A 7,532-nucleotide genomic window follows, 5' to 3' on the forward strand; every position below is an offset into this window, starting at 1 on the left:
ATATGAAGCATTTCGATTTAGCGATGGAAAAGGGTTCAAGTATTGACTGAGTTCTAAAAGTCTCCAAGTTTTAAACAGTGTTTTAGTAATTGTACCATTGTTATTTATACATACTGCCACTCTAGCCTCAGATTCATTTCAGCTCAGTTAACATTGGTGGTTTATGAACCTTTTTTCATTTGAAAAAAAAAGTTTGATGTATTAAATTATTTATATATAAAGCACTTGTTTATTAAAACCCACAGTTTTCAGATTTCAATGAGTGATTTTAATTCTTGTCCCCAAGTTCTGGTAGCTAATCACATTGTGGGGTTGCCTGGCTGCTGTTGTTACTGAGGGTTGTGTTGCTTGAGCTGTAAAATGTCTTTACGTAACATATCACAATGTCTCAGTGTAAGGACAGTGATAACTTCTGGGAGGCACTTTATAAATGGACCTTGAAACATCGTAGGAATATAAATTCTCCTTTTAGGACGTGGAAAGAGTATTCACTGGTGAAAAAATTGCAGGCTATGGGAGCAGAGAGAGAGGCTATTGAATCTTTACAATCCTCCAAGAATCAGTAGCCCGGAATTAGAGCCCTCGCTTCTGGTCTTGTCTAAGCATCAGTCATGATCAAACATTTTCAGCTGATCAGCTTTTCGTTGCCTCTTTCTGAGGATGTTAGAAATCATGGCCTTTGGTTGTTCACAAATCTACTCTTTACTCTTTTTCCAGGGCAAATGTTTGCTTTCTGTCTCCATCCTACTTCTGTTAGGCTTCTCTGATTCTCTTATCACTGTGCCCTCCCCTTCCTTCCTCCTGCCTCATTCCTGGTTTCTGTTTCAACAGGCCTGCAGCCTACATGCTTCTGTCATCTCTCCTTATTCCCCTTCCGTACTGTCTCCTGACCTGCCTTCATGTCTGGGCATTCTGCCATGTCTGCTTTTCTGTCTCTCATTCGTGTATATTTTCAATCTCTCTCCAGCTTTCCCCCTCCCTCTCCCTTCCCTTGTTGCTGCCCCTTACACTTCTCCATCCAGATCCTCCTCCAGCATGAACAGAAGTGTGGCATTCCTGAGACGTGTAGCCACTCTCTCATCCTGTTATCCTTCAGGGTGACCTAGGGATGGGACCTTTGGATTTATTGCACCTGCTTCTCCACAGACACTCGAGCGGATGTGACATTGGTATCCTCCTAAGCATTGTAACAGTAAATCCTTCCTGAAATTATCTTTTGGGCTCAGCGTAGCCTGTACCCAAGGGGGAGTTTCACAGCCTCAAGGAGGAGCTTGATCAAGTGAATGAAGAGGGAGCTTTGGGAGGTACGGAGCTGGGTTTGATATGACAACATTTTTATTTCAACTTTTGTTCTGGTTGAGTAGCTTTAGTATACTTGCAGATTTGACTTCTATTTTACAAGGTTCACCAGTGTTTAAAAAATCTTTATTCAATTTAATCAAGACAGTTACACTTGGATTTCATTTAGTAAGTAATATTGATCGTTTTGTTTACAGTTAGATCTGGATTCACTTATCGGTTATTCTGCTCCATCCCTTGAGACTGAGGTTAAATGATGGTCCATGTAAGGACAGAAAGGAGTCGGTTAAAGGGTCTTAGGGTTCAGACTGAAACTAGAGGAGTGTTAACCATGGCGTTACTGAAAATTAATGGATACCTGTGGTTGAGTTACAGTGATCCAGCCAACCAGTTGGAGACCACAGTCCCCATGAAAAACAGGTCCAGCCTGATTTCCTCTGCTTGAGGTGTAACATGTGACACCTGCTCCTCCTTACCCCTTGTGGGTACAACTCTGTCTTATTTGCCTCTCCCCACCCAGTTCCTAATGTTCAGCATGTCTGTTTGCAACGTGTATCGTGCAGTTTTCTCAAACTCCCACGCATTATAATCTCTCGCAGAGTCAAACAGTCATAGCTTTTCTTTGTCAGAAAAACCACTGCCTTTAATCAAGATGAAGCATTTATCACACTGCATTTACACAGCCACAGTTTTTTATGGGTATCAGTTTTCCTTTCCAGGGTTTTGGAGCCAGAGGACTCACCAGGAAGCAGATCCAGAAGAGGTCAGGTTTCATGGCCCTGCAAATTGGTAGTTACAGTCATTTGTCTTCCTCCCTTTCCCTGGTTTCTGCTCCGACCTGTCTGCAGCCTACATCACTGCTTTATTGCCTTCTCTTCTGGCCTGCTGGATGGCCTCCATTCTGAACATAATGCCAGGGTTTCCATCTCTCTTTTTGGCCCATTTCCTGCTACTTGTCTTTCTCCCTCTGGTCTACTAAAGAATGAGCAGAAGTGTAAGAACCCTCAGCTACATCTGTGGGACTTTTTAAATGAGGTTTGGAGGCTGATATATGATAACCTTGAATATAAGTACTATAAATATTCAGTAGATAATAAGAATAGATACAGAGTTGGCCTCCTTGAAAAATTATTGGATGTTACAGGCACTGCCTCTCCATCTGTACCCACCTTCCTTTCTAGCTTTATCTCTCACTTTGCTTCCCTGCACAAACTCTACTTCAGAGATGAAGTACTCCACAAACTCTGTACTCCACATTGTTCATGAGCACTCTGTGCTACTCTGTTGGACCACTTGCCTGCGGGGCCCCTTCCTTCCTCTCATCCATCTCTTGCCCATCTGTGAGGCCAACCCCTCCACCCCTATACTGCCTTCTTCTCAATGTCACTTCCTTGGTCACTCCGCTCATCTCTTCCTCCTCTCAGTCTAGGAGGACTCTCTGTATCTCATCACATGGTGCTGGATCATGACTATGTCTCTGAGGAGGATGGACACCCATGTGAACAGGGATAAACTCCTTTTAGTCAGCAGCTGTGGCAGCCACAGCTGCAAAAGGGAGTATTTGTACAGACCTTCATCATTTGCAGAGCCCTTTCATCTATGTTATCTCATCTAGTTTTCAAAACTTCACTGCAAGCTTGGTATTATTATCATTATCTCATATATAGATCTTTAGAGGCCACTGCCCCAGCTTAGTAACTTATTGCAAAGAAGAGCTTTAACTATGAATTAGTAGAGACATGGGTTTCAGAAAGAAATTTGGCATTTTTCAATGGACTATAAATAAGCAACTAATCCTATTTAGGAAGTTAAACATTTGGATATTTATTTAATATTAATGGAACACTTCCCTGATAAACTCACATGAAGAGAAAAAAACCTCAGTACTAAAACTGGGAGCTTTTAGCAAAATTTCACCACACAAAGTTGGCCATTTAATGAACCCTATTCTTATTTTTTAACTGTAATTTAGATATCCAAATTTAAGAAGTATTTATTCAAACACCAAACATTGCTAGTTTGTAATCTTCCTTAGATAATTCCTTTAAATAGTTTTTACATGTATTGTTCTAGTGTCCTGGCATTTACGATACAGGATTGGTATAATTTTTCATTTAGAGCTAATCCTCAAGACTTGATTTAAAAAAATTACTTTCCCAGATGGTAATAGCTAACAATTACTGACAGCTTACTAAGTGTCAGTTGCTATGTATTATCAGTAAACCCTTCAAGAGCCTTTGAGAAAGGTTATATATTGCCTCCATTTTATAGATGATAAAAACTAGACTTAGAGAGGTCAACTTTCTTAAGCTGAATGCCCACAGCTGGTAAGTGTTGGATCAGGGATTCATACTCTGCATTCTACCAGATCATGTGGTCTCCCTGGATATAATCTTATTGTATGGCATCATGCTATTTTAGAAAGAGGGGTGATACAAATAAACTCAGTCCCTTTAAATTATCTCAAAATTCTGTGATAGGGAGAAGTGGGCTTGAGAAGACAGTCATGTATTCCAGGATATAACTTCACTGAATTGCTTCTGATTTCAGTAGACAATAATGGTACACAGTAACTTTAACATTTTTCCTTGTGAAAAGCAACGCTCCATGGTTTATTTCTCTTCCCAAATTAAAAAAAAAATCTAAGAAATAAAATTTAAGCCTGCTTTGTCCCTTTCCCCTGATCTCCTATTGACTTGATCTTATTCAAAGGATATAAAGTTCTCCCTCCAAACTTTATGGATCAATTACTGAAAATGAAAGCAATTATTTCAGATTTGTCTTCCAGAACACAGATTATTAGATGAGCCAAAACAGGTGCTGGAAGATTTAAGCAGTGTTTGTATGGTTTGGTGGTGAAGACCAAGTGCTTTTTCACTCCAGTAATTCTCAACTACACAGTGAGAATCATGGCTACACAGTAGGATCACTTGGGAACTTGAAAGAGATCCTAATACTCAGTCCCAGGGGCTGAGTCCATAAGGCACTACAGCTGCCTTCTCCTGCCAAGTGTTACCATCAAAACCATTACTGGTGAAGAAGGAAGATGACAATGGTGGGTGAGATGTACAGAGGGGCTCCCTCACTGGTCAGAAGCTATGAGTAGCACAGAGAGGCTGTGACAACATAACAATAGGCTGACCCCTCTGTCTTAATCTATGTATCAGAACGTTTTATAATAGACGTCAATGTTTTTTTCCCACATGGCACCCATTTTCCCTTTGTCTGATCATAGTCCCCTACTTTTCCTATGGAGAACTACCTCTTTTCTTTTTAAAAAATTTTTATTTATTAATTTTTAGAGAGAGCAAGGGGGCAAGGAGAGAGAAAAAAACATCAATTTGCTGTTCCACTTATTTATGCATCCATTGGTTCATTCTGGTATCTGCCCTGACCAGGGATCAAACTCACAACCTTGGTGTATCTGGATGACACTCTAACCAACTGAGCTTCCCAGCCAGGGCTGAGGAGCCACCTCTCACTTTCTCAATTTATATGGTAAAGATGAGACTGATCTGGAGCTCATGTGACCCAGTCATGTGACCTAGGACCTGGCTACTCTGATCAGTTTGAAAATGGGAACATTTTTCAAGTTATATTATATGAGGAGTGATCCTTGGGTCTTTTGCTAGGACAGCTGGGACACTTTCTTAGTAACTTATGGTTACTAAGGTAGAAAGGTATAATTCTGAAGTTGTAATAACCATCTTGACTCCACATGAGAAAACAGGATCAAAAGATGCAGAGAGATTCCTTATATCATTTGAGTACCTAGATCCAGCCATGCTTATAACCCTGGACTTTTTGGTTATATGAGCTAAAAAATTCCATTTTACTTATGTCAGTTTAGTTGGATTTCTGTTATAACATAGAGAGTTCTAACTGACCCTCCTCAGTGGAACCGAATGAGAAAGCAATATGTTGATATTGCAGTGAGGAGTCATGGATGGAACACATCTTTCTTGGATACCTGCTTCTGTGTTAAAGCACACATCCCTTCAAACAGCTCCATCTACTTGACCAACAACCCTCACCAACTCTCCAGTCCAGCTATGTGAGATTTTATGTTTCCGTCTCTGGGTATTTCTGGTTTTAGGGGTAAACAGATCCTAGCCCTTGTTATCTATCTCTTGAAGACATGTTCAATACTCAATATGCTCTAATGCTACTTTGGGGAACCATTGCCACATACAGTGAGCATTCACTATGTTATGTGTATTCATTTACCAAACACTGATTGAATCAAATCTGTATACCAGATAGTGTAGGAGGCCTTGGACACCATGTGAAAGAGTGTTTACCTAATTTAATAGATAATGAAAAGCCATGGGAGACCTTTGCACAGAGGAAGGATATGACCTCAATTGTGACTCTGGAAGATTAACCAGACAATAGAGTGAAGGGCAATAAGAGATTAGAATGAGCAAGATCAGTTGTGATGGTGGCCACTGATGAATTGATGAGAACTCAAAAAGGGGCTGGAAAGAAAGGGATAAATATGAAAAACACTGTACAAATAGATCCACAAAACAACATTCTGGCATAGAAAGAGAGGAGTTCTAAATTATTCTGAAATTTGAGCTTTAGTTGTGAGGCTATGGAGATGTTTAGTTTCAATGTCTAGCCCATGGTACACACTAATAAATGTTAGTGTCCTTTATTAAAATTGGATGGTCTGTGCTAGGCTGATCTTCTACCCTTTCTACCATAGGAAATATAATCAGTTCCCTGTTTTGTTAATAATTATATAGCAAGATTGTGACAGCAATTGGAACAAAGCCCCTTATTCTCAGCTCTTTGGAAGAGCATACTTGAAGTAGGACAGGTCAACATGGGTCAATCCAGTGTTCATGGATTTGACACAGACACGTGGTTCCCTTCTCACACATTGTATGTGTTGGCAGTGGCCATTAGATTCAAATGTTGCTGCATTATTGAGTGGAACTATTTAGAAGGTGATGTTAGGATATTGACCTGGTTGTTTAACTTGTTGTGTTCCATACTCTGAAGACACCTAGCAAATATGCATAAAACTTATTGTGGGATAAGCATTTAAAGAGTGAACCTAACCCTGGTCAGGTAGCTCAGTTGATTATGGTATCATCCCGATACACCAAGGTTGTGGAATTGATTTCTGGTCAATCAATCAATGAATGCATAAATATGTGGAACAACAAATCAGTGTTTCTCTTTCTCTGTCTTTCTTTCTCTCCTTTCCTCTATCTCTCTAAAATCAATAAGTAAAAATAATTAAAAAATAAGAGGGAGCTTAATACGCATACTCTAAAATCAATATTAATTTTTTAAAACTTATTTCAAATTACCTTCTGTTATCACTGTAACATGTACTTTTGGGGAGAAAATTGTTAATAAATTACTGGATTTAAAAAATTATTTCTTTTTAAATAAAACAATTACTTGGTTATTTGAGCTTAGAGAACATGACAATATTTCAAGAAGTAGGAGAAACTAATGAAATTGGAATATGACAAGAATACATAAGACTTGTCAGTTTTTTCACTTTTTTGGTGAGGGGAGCTGTGTTAAAAAATCTTTTAGGTTTCACATGACCAAGAACACTGCACTTCATTCTATTGGCAAGACATTTTTTTGTTTCTCTGTTTAGTTAACTGTTAACAGTTTCCAGGAACCATTCTCTGCACTTTGGGAGGGTTATTCTCTATTTACCCATTTTCCTTGTCAGTGGCCCTGAGTGTACTCTCAGCTCCTTGAAAGCACAGACTGTGCCTTATTCACGCTGTTTACTTCCAATACATATTTAGTAAGTGAACAAATAAATTAATCAATAGGAAAAACAATGATAGTGACCTCCTTAAGTTCTAGATTTTTCTTGTTGTGGATCTAAGTCTATTACTTTCTTTTTCTTCAGTTTTTTTAAAAAACAGTAGGTAAAATGTCCACTCTGTGCTTTATTGGGAACTAAAATAATAGACAGAGGATATCCAAGTGGAAATAAATGTGGTACTGGGGCAAATACCACTCGAAACAAGGGAGTACAACTCTCCCTTTGAACTCTCAATTCATAGACAGTCCAAAACAGTGTACAGGATATCGACATTGAATTGGACACCAAATCCCCCTTTGGTCTGAGTGGGCAGAGGCACAATGTAATTAGTCATTATGTTGCTCAAACTTAGAATTAAGCATATGATCTAAGTCTTATTTGTAAAGTACTTTTTCCCCGCAAAACATAGGACCTACCATTCTGTCTT

The 7,532-nt window shown here is 39.1% G+C and overlaps 1 protein-coding gene across 2 annotated transcripts in view; it reads left to right on the top strand.

The window, feature by feature from the left end:
- FMN1 (formin 1) overlaps positions 1–7,532 on the top strand; it is a 355,246-nt gene that overhangs the window by 37,597 nt on the left and 310,117 nt on the right. The window lies entirely within an intron of this gene.

Source organism: Phyllostomus hastatus, unplaced genomic scaffold (genome assembly GCF_019186645.2).
Source record: "Phyllostomus hastatus isolate PE091 unplaced genomic scaffold, TTU_PhHast_1.1 phas_scaffold_501, whole genome shotgun sequence".
NCBI classification, from domain to species: domain Eukaryota; kingdom Metazoa; phylum Chordata; class Mammalia; order Chiroptera; family Phyllostomidae; genus Phyllostomus; species Phyllostomus hastatus.